This window comes from Thalassophryne amazonica, chromosome 13 (assembly GCF_902500255.1).
Source record: "Thalassophryne amazonica chromosome 13, fThaAma1.1, whole genome shotgun sequence".
Taxonomy (NCBI): domain Eukaryota; kingdom Metazoa; phylum Chordata; class Actinopteri; order Batrachoidiformes; family Batrachoididae; genus Thalassophryne; species Thalassophryne amazonica.
In genome coordinates, this window is record NC_047115.1 from 13,242,035 (window position 1) to 13,263,730 (window position 21,696).

At 41.9% G+C, this 21,696-nt stretch overlaps 1 protein-coding gene across 2 annotated transcripts in view; it reads left to right on the forward strand.

Moving 5' to 3' along the window:
- Positions 1-213: 213 nt before the first annotated feature.
- The window catches only part of cdh5 (cadherin 5), a 106,435-nt gene continuing 84,952 nt past the window's right edge, over positions 214-21,696 (forward strand). Inside the window, exons 1-2 of one of the 2 annotated variants that reach the window (XM_034184755.1) lie at positions 214-521; positions 598-876. The gene's annotated coding sequence lies outside the window, so the exon portion shown is untranslated. Of the gene's footprint in view, positions 877-21,696 lie in introns of both variants that reach the window. The other variant, XM_034184754.1, reaches the window with a different exon arrangement.

A 21,696-nucleotide genomic window follows, 5' to 3' on the forward strand; every position in this document is an offset into this window, starting at 1 on the left:
AAATCTCCACAGATTATCCCCAATAACGTGTTTAACTTAATCCTTATCTCCCAGACATGAATAATAAATCCCTCCCCTTCTCTCTCCTCCTCTCACCTTGCTCTCCATCACTCTCCTCCTCCTCCCCTTCCTCCTCCTCTCCTTCTCTCTCACACTCACTCCATCTGCTGGCTGCTTTCTCTGCCTTTGACATATCCACCTCACTCGCATTCTGCTTCCCATCCAGGAAAAGGAGCGGTAGCAGCAAGGAAGGCTGTCCATAATATCAGGAAGAGGGCAGAGGAAGTGGGCAGTGACCTGTATGACGGAGAGAGAGAGAGAGAGAGAGAGAGAGAGAGAGAGAGAGAGAGAGAGAGAGAGAGAGAGAGAGAGAGAACTGGACTTGGACAGCTGGACTTCAACATTTGGTGGCTTCTGGATGAGAAAACCACATCAGGGGCAATACTTTTAAAAAGTGTTATTTTTCTGGTGAGATGCTCCAGACTCTCTGAGATTTGTAGCTGCTGTGACGACGCAGACAGGTTTGCATCTTTTCACAAGGATAAAAGAGGATAAGAGTCAATATCTCTCTGACTTTTTCTTTATTTTTCTTTTTAGTTTGGTGCTTCTTGACCCTTGGAGAGGCTGATTGTCTGACGATCCGTTTGCAGTATTTAATCATTAGAAATTCTGCAGTCTGGTCTCCAGTGGAAGAAAAAGGATTTGACAAGAGAAAACCCTCTGCCGGTACACCTGCTGCTTTTTTTTCTGTCAGAAAGCACCTGAGAAAAAAGACATCAGAACGAAGGAGAGGTGGCTTTTTGACAAACTAAATCAACCGAGAAGGACGACACCTTGAGAAATCTGATCTCCGTCTGATTTCAGATTCCAGCAGGAGTAAGTCTGAATTCTCCACTTTTGCAGACATTGAAAGAGGTTTGTGACATAATTATGAGAATGATGATCAATATCTGAATTTTACACCCAGATTGGAAACATGACTGAGATGAATATGATTGACAAGGGCCGTGTATATTGGAGCAACTCATTAAAATGTTGAAATAAGTTCAACAAGCAAATCGAACACTTTGATATTTGAGCTGACAGCTGATTATTGTTCATGTTACTTTCTAGAGAATCATTTTTACAGGAAGTTATGAACATGTTTTAATTTTTTTAAACACTTTAAACCTTTGTAGTTCCATTACGGTGAACAGAATTTATTATTATTTTTAACAATCCTTCTATGTTTCTGATTTTGTGCAGTGAAAATATCAAACGTGTTTGATGGATTTGCATTCAGTGCTGCTGGAACAAAAAGGACAAATGTTCCACATGCAGCTGTGTCGCAATCAGTCATGTCGGGGAAAAAAGGGGGAAAACCAAAATAAATGACTTCACTCGGTAACACCCAAATTAATACACTTTGTACAAACAGAATTCAAATAAAATCCCTGTAAATATTATATCATGAGGTTATTTGTGTAAAATAAGTTTGTGTGTTACCAATAGAGGGCAGCACGGTGGAATAGTGGTTAGCACTGAAGAAGGTCATGGGATTGATTCCCACCCGTGGCCTTTCTGTGTGGAGTTTGCATGTTCTCCTCATGTTTGCGTGGGTTCCCTCTGGGTGATTCGGCTTCCTCCCACATCCAAAGACTTGCAGGACACTTTAAATTGTCCGTAGGTGTGCGTGTGAATGCGTTTGTCTATATGTGGTGTCCTGTCCAGTGTGTCCCCCGCCTCACACCCTGTGACTCCTGGGATAGGCTCCAGCCCGCCCCTTAATTGGAGTAAGCAGTTGAAGATGAGTGAGTGAGTTGTTACCAATAGAAATACACTTCAAATAAAATTAAATTACTCAAAATTGAATTCAATTACGGGCAGCACGGTGGCTTAGTGGTTAGCACTGTTGCCTCACAGCGAGAAGGTCGTGGGTTCAATTCCGTGGCCTTTCTGTGTGGAGTTTGCATGTTCTCCCCGTGTTTGCGTGGGTTTCCTCCGGGTGCTCCGGTTTCCTCCCACATCCAAAGACATGCGGGTTAGGTGGATTGGAATCTTTAAAATTGTCTGTAGGTGTGTGTGTGTGTGTGTGTGTGTGTTTGTGTTTGTTTGTCTATTTGTGGCCCTGCGACAGACTGGTGTCCTGTCCTGGGTGTACCCCGCCTCGCGCTCTATGACTGCTGGGATAGTCTCCAGCCCCCCGCGACCCTTAATTGGACTAGGCGGTAGAAGATGGATGGATAGATGAATTCAATTACATTTTATTGCATGGATGTACTTTGTTGAGTTGGAACTACTTATATTTATTGGGTGCCAATCTTCCCCAAAATTGAATTGAGTTGTTTTTTTTTTAGGTTGGTGTAACACTTTTGTTTTACGAGTGATTCAAACACACATAGTGGACCACAGTGGACTCCTTTTCCAACTTTTTCCATTTTTTTGGTTTAAGTGGTTGCAGCTAGTTTTACATCAATGCTCCTTCTGTGTATTGATCATGTGTCATGGTCCTTTAAATTTACACTGAAATGAAAAATGCACTTTCGAAATGTTTGCCGTGTGCCCTTGTTTGAATTTTACATCTCCTCTTAGACATGTCAGATAAATGTTAAAAGAAAGGGGTTTAATTTGATAAACTAGGTTGGATAAATGAAAAATAACAATTCAAACTAGGACTGCAAGCAGTCATATACGGGCCCTCGTTCCGCGCGACCGCCTACCCAGGCCAGTGGGTGCCATTGTGACCACATGTGGGTATGTGCATGCAGGGGCAACCACTCATCACACAGTTAAAATTTTAAACAAATCACACAATGCATCAAGGAGTTATGACATATTGATTGTTCATCCACTAGGGGGCGCTCAGTGTACAAACAGAGGGGCTGGGTGAGTTCAGGGGCCAACCGTCATTATACATGTGAAGTTTCAAGTCAATCAGGCAAAGCATGAAGGAGTTATCATGACTTGATGTTCCATGGCAAAGGGTCAAAATGGCGGCACCATAGCGGCCACACCCTTCAACATAGAGAAAAGCTTTCGATAACTTTTGGTCAGTATCATCTTTGGATGTTGTCAAAGAAATTTGAAGTGTATTGGACAAAATCCCTAGGAGGAGTTCGTTCAAATACAACATGTGGAAATCATTTCAAAATGAGAAGAAAATTCAAAATGGCTGACTTCCTGTTTGGAGTAGACTCATGGTGCAAGAGACTTTTTTGTACGTCTATGCAAGTCACACATATATACCAATTTTCATCTCCCTACTCCAAAAAAAACCCTATGGGGAGGGGTTTTTGAAATTTTCAAGGGGGCGCTATTGAGGCACTTTGACCCGCCCATGGGCGAGGCCCCTATGAATTGTAGGAGGTTGTCATGCTTGACCTGTGTATCAATTTTCATGATGATATGACAAATTAAAGCCGTCAAAAGGAAGAACGTAATTTCATGGCGAAGGGGCGATTTTCGGTACGCCACCACACAGAAACCGTTACTCGTAAGTTCACGGCGATCATCGCCTATGTTCACCAAGTTGTTCTGCATGTTTTAGAAGTGGAAGGAAGTTGATGGTGTTAAGTATGTGAAATCAGTACCTGTTTAAGTATAATGTTCCATGGCGAAGGGTCAAAATGGCGGCGCCATAGCGGCCACACCCTTCGACATAAAGAAAAGCTTTCGATAACTTTTGGTCAGTATTGTCTGTGGGTGATGTGGAAGAAATTTGAAGTGCATTGGACAAAATCCCTAGGAGGAGTTCATTCAAATACAACATGTGGAAATCACGCCAAAATGAGAAGAAAATTCAAAATGGCCGACTTCCTGTTGGGAGTAGACCCATGGTGCAAGAGACTTTTTTGTACGTCTATGCAAGTCACACGTGTACCAATTTTCATCTCCCTACTCCAAAAAAACCCCTATGGGGAGGGGTTTTTGAAAGTTTCAAGGGGGCACTATTGAGGCATTTTGCCCCGCCCATGGGCAACGCCCCTATGAATTGTAAGAGGTTGTCGTGCTCGACCTGTGTATCAATTTTCATGATGATGTGACAAAATTAAAGCCGTCAAAAGGAAGAACGTAATTTCATGGCGAATGGGCAATATTCGTCACGCCGCCACACAGACGCAGTTACTCGTAACTTCACGGCGTTCATTGCCTACGTTCACCAATTTGTTCTGCATGTTTTAGAAGTGGAATGAAGTTGATTGGGTTAAGTATGTAACATCAGGACCTCTTAAAGTAAAAAATAGGACATTTCTCGTCACCACCAGGGGGCGTTATGGCGCAGGTGGGAACCTAAGATATGTAGACGTTCAGGGCGGAGCCCTCATCATGTCCAGCAAGTTTGAAGGATCTACGATGAAGTATGTGGGCGTGACAGCCGTTCGAAGTGAAATGGCGTGCTCCGAAAAGCTCGCCAAAGTTTGACGACCCCTAGCAGCCACGCCTTTTGACTTAATTAGAATCTTTTGATAACTTTTGATCACCATTGTGTTGTGATGATTTTGACCAAATTTGAAGACGATTGGATGAAATCCCTAGGACGAGTTCGTTCAAATGTAAGTAGTGGAAATGGGCAAAAATGGCAAAAATTTGCTCAAAATCGAAATTTAAAATCAAAATGGCCGACTTCCTGTCGATATTTCACCATGACAGTAAGAGACTTTTTCGTGTGTCCTGGCATGGTAAATATGTGTACCGAATTTCGTGAGGCTACGACGAAAAAAGCCCAATGCGGAGGGGTTTTTGAAAATTTCTAAGGGGCGCTATTTCGCGATTTTTTGCGACCATGTGCGACGCCCCCAAAATATCAAATTTCGGATCCGGCCGGATGACTTTTGAAAGTTTGGTGAGTTTTTGAGCATGGGAAGAGGCCGAAATTTCGATTTCAAGAGTGAGAATAATAATAATAATAATAATAATAATAATAATAATAATAATAACTAGGACTGCAAGCAGTCATATACGGGCCCTCGTTCCGCGCAACTGCCTACCCAGGCGAGTGGGTGCCCTTGTGAGCACATGTGGGCATGTGCATGCAGGGGCAACCACTCATCACATATTTAAAATTTGAAACAAATCACACAGTGCATCAAGGAGTTATGACATGTTGATTGTTCATCCACTAGGGGGCGCTCAGTGTACAAACAGAGGGGCCGGGTGTGTTCAGGGGCCAACCGTCATCATACATGTGAAGTTTCAAGTCAATCAGGCAAAGCATGAAGGAGTTATCATGACTTGATGTTCCATGGCAAAGGGTCAAAATGGCGGCACCATAGCGGCCACACCCTTCAACATAGAGAAAAGCTTATGATAACTTTTGGTCAGTATCAACTTTGGATGTTGTCAAAGAAATTTGAAGTGCATTGGACAAAATCCCTAGGAGGAGTTCATTCAAATACAACGTAATGAAATGATGGCAAAATGACAAGAAAATAAAAAATGGCCGACTTCCTGTTTGGAGGAGACAAATGGTGCAAGAGACTTTTTTGTACGTCTATGCAAGTCAGACGTGTACCAATTTTCATCTCCCTAGTACAAAAAACCCCCTATGGGGAGGGTTTTTTGAAAGTTTCAAGGGGCGCTATTCAGGCATTTTGCCCCGCCCATGGGCAACGCCCCTATGAATTGTAAGAGGTTGTCATGCTTGACCTGTGTATCAATTTTCATGATGATATGACAAAATTAAAGCCGTCAAAAGGAAGAACGTAATTTCATGGCGAATGGGCAATATTCGGCACGCCACCACAAGGACGCCATTACTCGTAACTTCACGGCGTTCATCGCCTACGTTCACCAATTTGTTCTGCATGTTTTAGAAGTGGAATGAAGTTGATTTGGTTAAGCATGTGACATCAGGACCTCTTAAAGTAAAAATAGGACATTTCCCGCCACCACCGGGGGGCGCTATGGCGCAGGTGGGAACGTAAGATATGTAGACGTTCAGGGCAGAGCCCTCATCATGTCCAGCAAGTTTGAAGGATCTACGATGAAGTATGTGGGCGTGACAGCCGTTCGAAGTGAAATGGCGTGCTCCAAAAAGCTCGCCAAAGTTTGACGACCCCTAGCAGCCATGCCTTTTGACTTAATTAGAATTTTGATCACCATTGTGTTGTGATGATTTTGACCAAATTTGAAGACAATCAGATGAAATCCCTAGGACGAGTTTGTTCAAATGTAAGTAGTGGAAATGGCCAAAAATGGCAAAAATTTGCTCAAAATCGAAACTTAAAATCAAAATGGCCGACTTCCTGTCGATATTTCACCATGACAGTAAGAGACTTTTTCGTGCATCCTGGCATGGTAAATCTGTGTACCGAATTTCGTGAGGCTACGATGAAAAAAGCCCAATGAGGAGGGGTTTTTGAAAATTTCCAGGGGGCGCTATTTTGCGATTTTTCTGCGACCATGTGCGACGCCCCCAAAATATTGAATTTCGGATCTGGCCGGACAACTTTGGAAAGTTTGGTGAGTTTTTGAGCATGGGAAGAGGCCGAAATTTCGATTTCAAAAGTGAGAATAATAATAATAATAATAAATAATAATAATAATAATAATAATAATAATAATAAACAGTGCAATTACAATAGGGTCCTCATAGGACGTTGCCTACTCGGGCCCTAATAATAATAAGCAGCGCAATTACAATAGGGTCCTCGTAGGACGTTGCCTACTCGGGCCGTAATTCCATGTCTTTCCATGTCTTATTATTATAATTATTATGAGTAGAAACTCAAAGGACAGTGTGTGTGTGTGTGTGTGTGTGTGTGAGAGAGAGAGAGGTGGTTGGGGTTTCCACGTACATGCATATATACATACAGTACATGCCTACATACACACATACCATATTTCCCGGAGTACAAGTTGCATTTTTTTTTTTACTACTTTGGGAGGTCCTGTGACTTGTACTCCAGTGCAACTTTTATACCCAAACAAAAACAAACAAACAAAAAAGTCACAAATTCATTGTTAATAATAGTAATTAGAATAACTAATTATATCAGACTTCCCCAGAATCATAGCACTCAATAAAATAAAATATCAATAATAATAAGCACACTACAACAAAGCACAAAAACCATACAGTAAAATGGTGTGACTAATACTCCGGAAAACCCCATCCATGCATCCTCGCATAGACGCCTTTACGGTATTAAATCTCCTACGTAGTCACGTTCTTGCTGGGGAGGCCGAGATTTCGTTGTCAGTGTAAACAAACGTTTGCGGGTGGTGGAGTGGACAAGCAACAAGCAAATTGTTTGCAACATTGCATCGTTATGGAAGTGAGTTCAACCAAAATATGTATTTAGGTGTTTAAATAAGATAATCATGAGTCTTTAATGTGAGTTTTATAACAACAACAAAAAAAGCATGTTGCTGTTAGGGTTGCGTGTCGGGAACTGGTTCTTTTCGGGTATCCTTAAGAAATGATTCAATCCATTGACATCAATAGCCTTTTTGCTTAACGATTCCCTTATCGATCCTTCAGAGTGGCCGTTGTTTTTGGGGGTGTTCGTCAGGAAAATGATCATTTCTCTGCATTGATTACAGACCCTGCAGCGGGTCTGTATAATCAACCGTTTCTGCAGCGCGGCTTTGCTTTGAACCTTGAACCAATGCTTCAATCTTCAATCTGCTGCTTTGTTGGTTCTTTGTTTTATTTTGCTTGATCTTAATTTTTCCCTGCCAAAACCAAAAAGAGCATATGTCTGTGAGTAATATTTACCTTTTTTATGTTAAACAGACTGACAATTTCAATTTCAATTTATTAATTTATATAGCGCCAAATCACAACAAAGTCGCCCCAAGGCGCTTCACATAATTCACAACACAAATTAATCTAAATTCAAAATTAAAAGCAAGAAAAGCACAGTTAAAAGATAAAACACAGTAGAATAAAAAGAAATTACAAAGCAAACACAAACAGATTAAAAAATTAATGATAAGACAGTCTAAAAAAGTGGGTCTTCAGTCTTGATTTAAAAATCTCCACCGTGTCAGACTGCCGAATAACAGCAGGTAGATCATTCCAAAGAGCCGGACCACGGTAGGAGAAGGCTCTATACCCCACAGACTTTTTGTTCATCCTCGGAACACACAGAAGCCCTGCGCCCTGCGAACGCAAAGGCCTCGCAGGTACGTAGGGCTTAACCAAGTCCGCCAAGTAGGAAGGCGCCAGTCCATGAACAATTTTATAAACCAACAATAAAACTTTAAAATCCAATCTGGCAGAAACCGGTAGCCAATGAAGGGATGCCAGAATGGGAGTAATGTGGTCAAACCTTCTACATTGTGTCAAACTTCTGGCAGCAGCATTCTGCACCAACTGAAGTCCTCGAATGCTAGACTGCGGCAAGCCAGAGAATAAAGCATTACAATAATCCAATCTAGAAGAGACAAATGCGTGAATCAGAGTCTCAGCATCAGCCATAGACAGGATGGGGCGAATCTTTGCTATATTTCTCAGATGAAAGAAAGCAGTCCTCGTAATGTCCCTAATGTGGAGGTCAAAGAACAACGTAGGCTCAAAGATTACCCCAAGGTTCCTCACTTTGTCAGTATGACGTATAACACATGAACCTAGGCTAAGCGCCAGCTGATCAAATTGGTGCCGATGTCTTGCTGGGCCAAGAACCATCATTTCAGTATTATCAGAGTTCAAAAGTAGAAAGTTGCTAGACATCCAACTTCTCACTGCTGCAAGACAGTCCTGTAAAGATTTTATGTGGACAGGATTTCCAGCAGCTATCGGCATATACAACTGAGTATCATCAGCATAACAATGAAAAGCAACCCCGAAACGCCGCAAAATGTTCCCAAGGGGTGCCATATACAAGGAAAAAATCAAGGGACCCAGAACGGATCCCTGCGGAACCCCGAACTTCATGCCCTTAAAGTCAGAGGTAGTGTCATTGCACAAAACACAATGGGAACGACCAGACAGATAAGACGTCAGCCACACAAGAGCAGTTCCAGTAATCCCGAAACAGTTTTCTAGCCTATCAAGTAGAATATGATGATCAACTGTGTCAAACGCAGGACTGAGATCCAACAACACCAATGCTGTAGTAGTATCCGAGTCCATTGCTCGCAGAAGATCATTAACTACTTTAATAAGTGCTGTTTCTGTGGAGTGATGTCTTCTAAAAGCAGACTGCAGTGGCTCAAAAAGGTCATTCTCAGTAAGATAGTCCACAAGCTGCCGTGAAACCACCTTTTCCAGAATTTTAGAGCAGAATGATAGATTTGATATGGGCCTATAATTTTTCAATTCACCAGGATCAAGATTAGATTTCTTGAGTAGTGGTTTAACCACGGCAGATTTAAAACAATTTGGAACAGATCCAGAGTTTAAAGAAAGGTTAACAATTTCTAGCACAGTCGGCCCAAGAATGGGCCAAAGATCCTTAAACAATTTTGTTGGTATAGGATCAAATAAACAAGTTGTGCTTCTAGTAGACATCACGAGTTTCGTCAGCACACCTTGTGAGATACTGTTAAATTCCGTGAATCTAGGTAGCACCTCAGTAGTAGTCCCCAGCTCAGTAGCTGGATACAATGATTCAACCAAAGTATGCTGAGATGTGCTCAACCTAATATCTTCTATTTTCTTTTCGAAATAGTCCAGAAAGTCCTGTGCTGAAAAAGGAGAATGACCAACAGGTGGCTGTCCATGAATAAGAAATGCCACCGTATCAAACAAGAACTTTGAGTTATGCTTGTTTTTGTTGATCAATTCAGAATAATACGCCTGCTTCGTAGCCAATAAAGCATGCTTATAATCTAAAATAGCTTCACGCCACGCAAGGTGAAACACCTCTAGTTTGGAAGTACGCCATTTCCGTTCCAACCCTCTAGAAACCTGTTATGATCTTCTGAAACAGTTATTAGATGTATTTTATAACTTAAAAAAAGGCCGATGCTAACGCGTTAGCATGTCTATGGCATTTTCAGTGTTAAAGTTAGCATTAAGCTGAGCCATTATCAAGCCTCCCTCCGCAGTGCGCAAAAGATTCTGGGATACTCTAAAACCGTGAATATATATATATATATATATATATATATATAGTAAGTACCTTCGGCTGCTTCTTTGTTTTCACTTGAGGTCGCCCACAGCAGGTCCAAGGTGGATCAGGTTTTAAACCGGACACCCTTCCTGACGCAACTCGACATTACATGGAGAAATGTGGCAGGGGTGTGTTTTTAATTTTTTAATATTTTAATTAGCTCTCTTGGCCCACCTGCACTTCCTTCACGGCCCACACTTTGGAAATCACTGCCTTATATAATCCGGTCAGATACTGCTTGGGGATCAGCTGAGGCCTCCCATCACAGAAAACCTTCATCTGCAAGTTGACAAAATTGTTGCTGCATTGTGTCATCTGTGAGTTTGTTAGCTGGAGGAGTCTCATCCAACAACGACCCCCAGCAGTGCTCAACCAAATCACAGCACAGAGAAATTCCTCTGTGGAATCTAATTTTACTTGAAAATATGTAACTGTCTTATTTATTTAATAAAAAGGAAAAGATATTGTTTTACAGGCAACATGTTCAGGATGAAAATGTCATATTCATGTAACTTAAAAAACACGAATGTTTCATCAACTTTTGGAATTTTTCGTTATTGTCCATCAGAAAATGACGCAATAAAGAGACAAATTGTTCTGAAAACAGAACCTCACTATTCAAAGAAGAACAAATGCATTGACAAATCTGGAGTTTTCATTTTTATATCAAAGTTTAGCTTGAACCTAAATGTATTCTGATTGAATATCAGTTTAATGAGACGGGTGGTGTAAACGGAAAATGTGTCCCAGATCTGTGAGAAAGGCTTCAGGCTCCTTTCACAGTGAGACATTCATGAATACCAGGAAACCTGAGCAGAAAGTGGGACAGAAATAACCTGGAATGATGGTTAGGACTCCTTTAAGGCCAGACTGTCGTCCCCGTCACTTTTCACATACGGTACATCAATGATCTGGGACAGCTCGATATAGATTTGAATGCTGTAATTGAGCACAGCCCCCCCTAGAGGCCAGAATGTCATTCCTGAAGACAGACAGCTGTGGCCATTAAGACGATGCAGGGTGATCTGTCGACAGAACGGAGGAAAAAATTTTTAAAGCAAACTAAATCCACCAGGAAAAAGACATTTTGTAGCAGCTGTCAGGCTGAAGTCGATGTGGCCATAAAGTATTGATGCTGCTATTTAATAATTCCGGTGTGGTGAAGATCCTTTCAGCTGAGCACTGTTACTTTGTCAGTCGAGACAAATCTGCTGCCCTAATTTGTTTTTGAATTGGTCTTAAAGCTGATTTCGCAACAATACTCCCAATGTGTCAACAGATTTTTCCAAACAGAACATGACTTGATCGAAAAACAAGCAGTATAGTTTGTCCATTTTATCTTGTGTAAAACTGGCACAAGATGAGACTGTTGTAGCTTTCTTGCAAATTTCCCATATGTTAAAATTCTCTGAGTCAGTTGCCTTGGCTTATTCTCCCTAATGCATATAGGTATTTACCTACCACCATAGGGGGCTCACGATTTGTTTTTGCATGAATTTTCGGAGATGGGGCGCAAAGGTATTTCCAGCTCAATCTCCTTTCTAACCTGCGGTGTATTCAGAAAGCCCATACTAAGTAGTAATAAATACATACCCTGAAACACAACTGCACCTCGCTGATTTTACTTTTCCTGTGTTCGCACACGGTAGTTATGTAAATTATTGTTCTGCTGTCTATTGTTGCTCTTGTTTTGCACAGCTCCGTATTTCAACAAAATCATTGTCTCCTTCGATAGTTCCAAGTTCTACGAGTTTCAAATGACGGTCAGTAAACGCTGGATAGCCATTGTTGCATTTACGTTGCTTGATTCTTTAATTTGTCCATCCACAGTCAATGAACTGGTAACATCACTAACACGAGTGGCTGGGAGCCTTGTCAGGTCTCGTGTTCACATCACAGCTCTCCTATTGGGATTGCAATCAGAGCTGTCTTCCTTTGCTGCCTTTCCGACCCTTTGTGGTCATACTTCTCCAAATTAGGATGAACTTATGTCACTTTAGGACACTTGCCAACCAGCTTCCTGTCCTGGATACCAGCATGGACTTCCAAAATGTCATGTATATTTCACTTGTCAACTGTATTGTAGCATGGCCTAAGCAGAGGGTCACCCCTTTGAGTCTGGTCTGCTTGAGGTTTCTTCCTCAGTATCATCAGAGGGAGTTTTTCCTTACCACTGTTGCCTGTGTTCTTGCTCTAGGGGTTGGTAAGGTTAGACCTTACTTGTGTGAAGCGCCTTGAGGCAGCTTTGTTGTGATTTGGCGCTATATAAAATGAAAATAAGATCCCAGCTGTTTCTAACCTGTTAGCATAGCATAAATTTAAGTGTGCTGAAATTCCTCCACATTTCTTTGATGTTTGGATTCAGTTTTCTTTACTTTGTTAAGATTCAAGCCTGTTACACAACAGAGAGGCGGCACTGTGCGTCAGCCAGAAGTGACCTGAAAAAGCAGAATTTAACAAGCACTTAAATGGATTTTCACGTTCTGAACCCACAAGAGTCTCACGCTTACCTTTGAACCTTTACAAGACTATGAAAATGCAGAAGTAGCAGTGTAGCTGCTTCACTCAACCGATTTATCGTACCATCGACTGGTTCATCGTGGTTTTAGATGAATCCAGGGACCCTCAAATCAATGTGGTCACAGCATTTGCGTTAAAACCGATTCATATTGTTGAATTGTTACACCCCTACTCGTTGTGAGTGAATGAGTCCATCCTCTCCACATTATCGTATTAACTCAATAACTGTTATCATCTTGTATTTCTACAGATTAAATTTAGATATGGTGAAACTTGTGTGTTTTTTCGCGTACTGTCCCATAGATCTGTCTGCCACCTGCCCAGTGGGTGCTGGACTGATGATGGATTAGGATCAGGTGTAGTTATCAGTGAGAGAGACAAGCCCATTTGAGTCATGCACACATGGGAGTGGGCGGAGCCATCTCCATGGTCAGTCTGCGTCAAGGTGTGAGACACATTTTTTTCAGTTTCTGGATTATATTCCTCAAAGTTGGCCCAGTCCTAGTTGCAATGCCAAACTGGATCTGCATCAGTATTGACCAGTTGTATGAAAAGACACCAGCGGGGTTCATTTCGGGAATCTGAGTGTAACCTAGATTTGCTGTCTGGGATGTAAAATTCAGTGATTGTTTATCCTTGGCAGATGTATGCGCTCAGAGTTGTTCCACAAAAATGGTAAATGTTTCCTGACTATGAGTCCACGATGTGAAAACAAGGATGTGATGGTGGATTTCCTCTAAAGGTCTTGATCTATAGCTTACAGCGGCAGAGTTGATTTAATTTGTGTGCTGTGTCAAAAGTGTTTGGCACGACTAACCCCTGCGGTCTAATTCCTGAAGAGAGAGAACCACTCGCGAAAATCCTTTGGACGCCATCTGGGATTCTTCACCAAAACACACGCACACATACACACACACACACACACACACACACACACATGCATGAGTGCGGCTCATGATTATGGACTTTTGTTCATTCAGATAGATGTCAGAGTAGTTGACAAGCTGTCCAGCTGCAACCGTACTAGCCGATGTCTCTGATTACGACTGAGACCCAGTTTGGATTTTATTTTTAGTTACTGACCTGCACTTTGAATTTTATATAACACCTCTACTTCTGGTTTAATAAATGCATTAAGTTAGAAGAAGTATATTACCAAAACACAATATTTAAAAAATTAAAATTAGATGGACACTCAGAGTGACTACATCCAGAGAGAAATAACAAACTTTATTAAAAATAACAATAACATAACAATCAATCCTAAATAAAAAGCAAAGAAGAAGCACCCATACTGTAATTCTTTTTATAGATTCTAGTCATGCCAACTGTATTTATCAGGCTAAACCCCAAAATGATAATATAATAATAATAATAAAAACACGAGGACTCAAAATAACAGATATGTGATTCACATCATGACCCGGACTTTGACGTAATCCTTAAAAGCCTATAAAGTGAAATCCTGAGTTAGAATCTGGATGCATAGAGTGCACTCAGAAAGTGCAAACTTATGCCAAATCCCAATTGTCTTCTGTTTACCTGCCTTTTACCTGTATAGGGGCGCTGTTTTCCTAAAGAACAAATCTGTCTATAAAGCAAGATGCGTCTGTGTGTGTATGTGGCTCGTGTGTCTCTCTGACTGTTTGTCAGATCGACCTCAGCTTTCTGATATGGCTTTTGCATGGTATGATGATGGGCATCCTTTACTATGAAAATTTTGGGGATTTTCAAAACCTTTATTTTGAAGTCATCATCATTATTGACAGAAGGAGGAACATTCTCACGTGCCAGCTTCGACAAAGATCGTCGACAAAGATGAGTTACTCTCTGCCTTAAACAGATGTCTATGAGGTCTGTGAGAAAACTAACCTTTTTATTTTTTTCAAAAACTATATGGATTTGAATCATGTGCGCTTGCATCAGACAAGCTTGAACCTTCGTGCGCATACGTGAGTTTTTTCACGCCTGTCGGTTGCATCATTCGCCTGTGGGCAGGCTTTGAGTGAGCACTGGTCCACCCCCCTCATCGGATTTTTATTGTTTAGGAATGGCGGAGCGACTGCCGCTTTGTTCCATGAAAATTTTTTCAGAAACTCTGCCAGACAGCCAGATGGAAACCATTTGGAAGATTCAGATGGCTTTCAGTGAAGATTCTATCAGTATCACACTGATTAAGGACCCTTAAAACTGGATTAAAAACGGCCCGCGGCGGCAGAGGGCGCACCGTGCCCCGAGCGGCCATCGAGAGGCTGGAACGAGCAGATCACTTCCAAATTTAAGGCTCTGTTGATGCAGGACGTCGTGTGACTAGCAGAGAAGTTTCAGAAGAGGTCAGGATCAGCACTTTATCGGCACATTCCACAGGAGATTTTGTAATGAAAGACGTGCGGACGGATTTGCGCGTCGCGACGCAGCCGCTCATGGCGTGGGACAAACACCTCCAACACCTCCACCTGAATTTCCAAGTCATTCCTGAAGCCAAGTCAAGATTAATTGAATTGCATCATAAGACGCACCGCAGCTGACCTCTGTGAACAATTCCTGAGCTGTGAATAATTCCTGAACTGTGAACGTTCCTGCATTAAGCCTTCCAGTGAACATTCTGTTGTTAAAGGCTTCCAGTGTTACGAGTGCAATCACTCAGCTTTGTTCTCCTCGTTTCTCAAAACATTCCTCCTTCCTCGGCTCTGAGCGTCCCACCTGGCTCCGGTTACTGTAGCACACTCCTGGGTTTCATTCCCAGGCTCCGTGTGCACTGCAGCTCCCAGCTTTCCACCACTACACGCTGGCCCTGTCTCGGCTCTGCAGGCACCAACTACAGCTTCAGCACTACTAAGTTCTTTGTTAATCCATTATTGTAAATAAATATCCTTTCCTTCACTCCTGTCTCATCCTTGCTCCCAGCATTTGAGTCCATTGCCTGAACCAGTCTGGTTCCGGTCAGACCTCTAACCACAACAAAATAATACACAAACACTCTGACAGATATGCAAGTTACAGACACACAGATGCTTCTTGCTTTATTATTGCAAGGTAGAACGTTCTCGTGCAAAGATCGTCAATAAAGCTCCCACCTTTCTATAGGAATACATACTTCCTGCAGGCACTGCAGTAGTTTAATGAAAATCAATGACATATATAACATAAATATCGAATTCCAAAAACAAATAAATAAAATGATTCTAGACTGACATCTACCTCAAACTCAAATGAGCCCTTCCTCGTGTAACAGAGGCCAGCAGGTGTCGCTGTGCAGATGTAGTTAGTAAACCTCACTCCTAGCAGCTCAAAAGGATTCTCTGGTCACGAGGCCAGAGCCCTGGGTTTTAGCCTTCTGGTTAGAGAGTCCGACTCCCACGCCGGAGCTCGTGAGTTCACGTCCCGAGGGGAACAAATGGGCGAAGTCATAACAACACATCGTAGAGTGCAGCCGCTACACTCGACCCTACCCAACATTTCCACCATGTTTTTCTGAAATCTGGTTATGCTTTTTAAGATTCCTGTGCTTTTCTGTTCTGCAGAATGTTTGCAACTTATACGTTAACTGTCTTAGTTTCAATCTTGCTTTGTTTCTTTTTCGACCACCACACTGAGTCTGGTCTGCTGGAGGTTTTCTCGCTTGTATTTGCTCTTTACTCTTTGTGTGTTTCTCTTTGTGATCACTTCGATGGTGATTTGGCAACACAAATATACTGAATCGACTTGATTGCAAAAGACAATAAACCTAATGTGAGGATGCCTTTTAAATCAGTCTCAGGGAGGGCACGCTGCATTTGTGTGTGTGCAGCCGCAATTTTTGGTGTGATTAACTGAGCGGCAGATTGTTAAAAATCTGCTCTGTGATTAAACCTGTTTTAATCTCAACAACAGGCGCACGCAATGGAACAGCCGAACATCGCAGCTTTCAAGCTTTGAAATCAACACCATGCAAACAAATATGCATCCTCCTAATTTTAGGAGAGCAGACTCTGGGAACGACGCTGAATTAAAAAACATTCTGAGACAGATGTCGTTACGAGAAGCTGTTTAAGCCTCGTGCTTCTAAGGACTGATGTGTTCTTAATTGTGCAGGACTGGATTGAAAGAACGACACTGTCATGATTTAACTGTTTTCGCACAGGTTTTCACCGTAACAGGGTTAAAATGTGTTTAAACCGACCCGAGGTTGGCTCTGCAGAACAGCTCGCAGAACTGCCACATTTGAAACGCTTTCTGCTCTTGGTGGCTTTGACGTGCTCTGCATGCAGGATGTGATGGTAGCCGGCCTGTTGCATTATGCAGAAGGCTAGCTTGCGTGCAAGTTTAAACTTTGGTGCAAGCAGTGCTAGAAGAAAGGTCATAAGGTCACTAAAGTCAGTCTGGTTTATGCTCAGAGCAGTCAGAGTGTTCTCAGCAGATTTCATACAGAGTGATTGAGCACTACAGGTTTAATTGAGGTGCAAAGTTTTGTGTAAAAGCTTAAATGTTGGTCCTGTGGGGAAGACGAAGGAGGGCCAGTATACGATTTCACAGCAATCTGCATATTTGGAAAGTTTGCAGGTTCACAATACACATAAAAGCTGCTTATACACACAAAAAGCCTGAATTGAAATCAACCACCAAGCAAAATAAAAGTAAACATTCATTCTTAAATTAAAAGTGTCACCTGACTGCATCCGTGCTTCACCTCAGGGAGCTTTGGTGTCTGCTCCCCACTCACATTTTCTGACAGGTTGGCACAGATTCATTATCCTAGATCAAAACTGCTGCATTTAGTCCACTTTCAAATGCCCCTCTCACACAGACAGCATGTTTGTGGCAATTAGAGATGCACTGAGCACTTGTCAGCCAACTTGCAACTATCCTGCACACAGTTTCTGCCATTTGACACACCACATCACCAAATGCCACAAACTTGCTATCTACATTATCACACATCAAACACGCTAACACGCTAATAGCACGCAAATCACAAATCATGCCACTTGTCACAACTCGTCGCAAAGTCGTCCCAAGCTACAGGCATGTTAATGTTGTGTGCATTGTGTGTTAGTGGCGGTATGTGGCATAATTTGTGCATGTTTGAGGTGGGTTTCTGGCAGATACAGTTCACGCCGGGCACCTCTCACCAACTCCCGTTATTGCATACCACTGGTTGCCTCATACACAACATCTGTGTAAGAGGTCCTTAAACATTTCCCAGCATGCTATGCTCTTAAAGGGAATGACAGATGCCCCTAAAACATGCCTATGACGAATTAAGAGAATAGATCAAAATGGACTTATGCTACGTGCCATCGACCGTGTGCTTTCAATTGTCAAGATAGGGCCCTAAGGCTTGTCACACCGCTTACTGGGATCCAGTCTCTTGGGAACATGAATACGAACTCTTCAGAACTCAACACTGACCACGCAGACCAGTCTTATATGGGAGAAAAATTCACTTTCTAATTCTTTCTTTAGTTTAATGCATTGAGGGCAGAATAAAACTTGGCGTTTTATTCTTTTATTGAAAAAGAGCTTAGCGTGCACACAGAGATATCACAACTTGCAGAAGCACGTCATGTCACATATCTTAAGTAACCTTCACCCATCACATCAGTACAGTACACTTTATCAGAGCAGAGAGAACTACATTCTACCAGAGCAGAGAACACAAAACATGCATGATAAAATAAAACAGTGTATCTACAGAATAACTCCAACATTCCCCTCTGTTTATCATGCATTCCAACGGTATTACATCTTCACCTAAAAGTAAACAATTGTTACTAAGCAACCACTTCTTATTCAGATTTTCAGCTGCAATTTTCAGGCACCACAGACTTTAGGTGCGTCAACAAGTCCTTGGCTAAAATGGGAATGGCTTTTACTGGGAGGAGTAGGGACACTAAAGCACAGTAGCCTGACACATTCCTAGGCAATCTGTCAAAAATTCTATTATCTCCACACCACCACCACACGTCACTTCGGCTGACTGGTATAAATGAACCGTTTTTTCTGTATTATTCGACTACACCACTTGTCTTATTACATTTTCAGCTAAAGCTTCATAGGCTAAGAGTGTGTTAACTCATCACGTCAACAGTTCAAGCTTGAACTGGAGTTGTGAGCTTTTCAATATCATCATAATTCTCAGTACAGTCATTATAGTTTTCTCCACTAAGGTCTGACTGTTTCAATGCTTGATATCTTGGCATAGTTTGTTGGAAGGCCAGATTACACTGTACAAATGTATTTGACACCATTTTGCCAACCATTGTTTTGATATAAGGGATCACACAACACATGCAAAGTCCAATCAGAATTAGGACTATAATAACTGGTGTCACCATTTTCAATAGTAACTGCCAACATGGTCCTGAAGTCAACCAGGACCAGGGATTCCACCGGTTCACGGCTAGGGTGTCTTTATGCATTGCATCACGAAGTTTATTCAGCTCTTCCAATGCGTCCTGCACATCCACTGAATGAATGGAGTCTGGGATGAAAGTACAGCATGTTGTGTTCAGCAGAACACAAACTACTCCCTGTGAACCAGTAAGCAAGTCTAAAACCATGCGATTTTGCATCACCATGGTACGTAAAGCATCTATTTCAGTGTTTTGAGCTGCTACTATTTTTTCAGTTACATTCATGAACAGACCCAATCGATAATTCAGAGTTTCAATCATTAATGAATTTTTTCCCACTCCTATCCAGGGGAACAATGAATGTGCTATTTTATCTCCTACAGACCACAATTTTTGGTCCTTTGGTACATCCGAGCCCCACATGTGATCATGTGGTAACACATCTGGGTATATCAATCTCCTCCGTCTGGTGCTGCCATTCTTCTCTGTGGAGGTCCTTGGCACTACCACATATGTATGGTCAGTCACCTGGGTAGGTGCACACACACCACCCCAATTTGGTGGGAGACTCATGTACAGTCTGGAACCACAAAGCCAATAGATGTCATCATACACCGGAGTACCATTTACAGGTGGTAGCAAAAACTTACTAACATAAGCACATGATTCATCCGTTTCCCCATGGACAGGAGCCTGTATAATTACATCCCCGTCCAATGTGATGAAGATAAGTACCATCCACATATTATGTTTTGGTTAGGCTTAAATTATTTGATAAAACATACGTTTGGGTACACAGACGTTTCTTAATTTTACCTACAGTTTTATTCCCTGTCCCGTAAAAGCAAATTGGGAATGGCCGTTGTGATGACAATTTAACGTGATGATATTTTTGCGTTTCCCTTCAGTCTAGTCAATGGAGCAGCACTTGGGCACGCTTGTACGTCCTCTGTTGAAATCCCTATCATATAAGTGGTTGCACTGAGGCAAGTGGTGTTACATCTTATCAGATTTGCTGAGAACTGCTGCCCCCGAAATACAGTTTGATTATGCATCCGTATGATAAGACATTCTGTCACCCTAGCAGGGTACGGTTTAGCCGTCAGAGCTGGGTGTGTTGAGGATATAGGTATTTGCGAACAAACATAACAATTAGTAATGTAATTCCATAGCCAATAAATGAACATATCTGTACCACATATTAGTATGGTATATATGAGGGTGTCCATCTGTCTCATTCACATTATGAATAAACCTCTTCTGACGTTGCTTGCGTTGTTCTCTGGCTCGGTCCACAGTGAGCTGCAATTCTTGGGTCAACCACCAGGCCAGGAATCCGAGGAGCACGAAACACACTAAGATCACAACGCAACCGGCTGCCCTACCAACAGTCCGGCAGCGGCGGCGCTGAGCACGCCGCTCCGGGGTCTGCTGTAGTTCAGTCATGATTGCTAGGATACAGTGTTGTTAACCAACCTCACCTAATAGTGCAAGGATCTCCCTGCTTCACTGGCATTGAGACAATCTATTACTAATTAAATAGACTCCCTTTGTAGCCAGACTTCCCCTTACACTGTGGAGGCAGCCAACACACGCTGTATCTTACAGTGATGTATCCACGTTGATCTCTCCGCTATCTTTACTGCAGTTGGTGTTGTTAACAGCACTTGGTATGGACCTTCCCAACGAGGACTGGACCAGTTCTTCCTCTTAATCACTCTGATGAACACCCAGTCTCCTGGCTAGACTACTGGAAGGCCGTCCTGTGGAAGATCAAAATTATTCGGCAGTAAATGTGTTTAAGTTATCTCTTTCTGTGTTAATGTCTTTTTCATAAAATTTGCTAATGTTTGTTCCTCATCTGCTGTTTTAGTATCCATGTCAAAATTGGTAGACGATATGGTCGTCCATAAAGTATCTCAAATGGTGTTAACCCTGATGGTGTTGGTGTTATTCTCATATACAATTTTACTAGGTCCAAACATTCAATCCAGGTTCGTTTTGTCTCTTCTATACATTTCCTTAATCTTATTTTTATTGTGCCCTTTGTCCTTTCCACTAATCCTGCACTGTGTGGGTGGTAAGCACAATGATGTTTTAACTTAATTTTCATGTGTTCTGCTACTCTTTGTACAACTTCATTTACAAAATGTGTTCCATTATCACTGTACAATGTCTCTGGTATTCCATAATACGGAATAATTGTCTTACACAGTGCTTTTGCTACTGTTAAAGCATCTGCTTTTTGTGATGGAACAATTTCTACCCATTTTGAAAAGGCATCAATTAATACTAGACTGTATTGATAAGGTCCACATCGATTTAGTTCAATAAAGTCCATATGAACAATTTGAAAAGGATACTGTGGTTTTGGGAATTGCCCTCTCCGGGGTCTTATACTTCCCTGTGGGTTGTGTTTCAATCAGGTAACACAGGCTTTACAAAAATTTTTTGAGTATAAATTAAATCCATAGGTAGTAAAGTATTGGTCTACCATATATACCATCCCCCCTGTTGACACACCCATGTGTCGCAATTGCAGCTGCTTTGAATAAGCTTTTGGGTAGGATGGGTTTGTTATGTATACAATAAAGTCCTTTGGGGTTTGGGGTTGCCCCATTTTTCAACCACAAATGTCGTTCCTGCGCTGGTGCCTGTTTTTGCATATCCAATAAAAGGTCAGAATCTATTAATGGTTCATTGTCTGTCTGGCAGGCGATAAGAATGTATCCAAACGTTTGGAATAATAGCCAACTGGTTTATTTTATTACCATGTTGTTGTAGCAAGACTGCACACATGA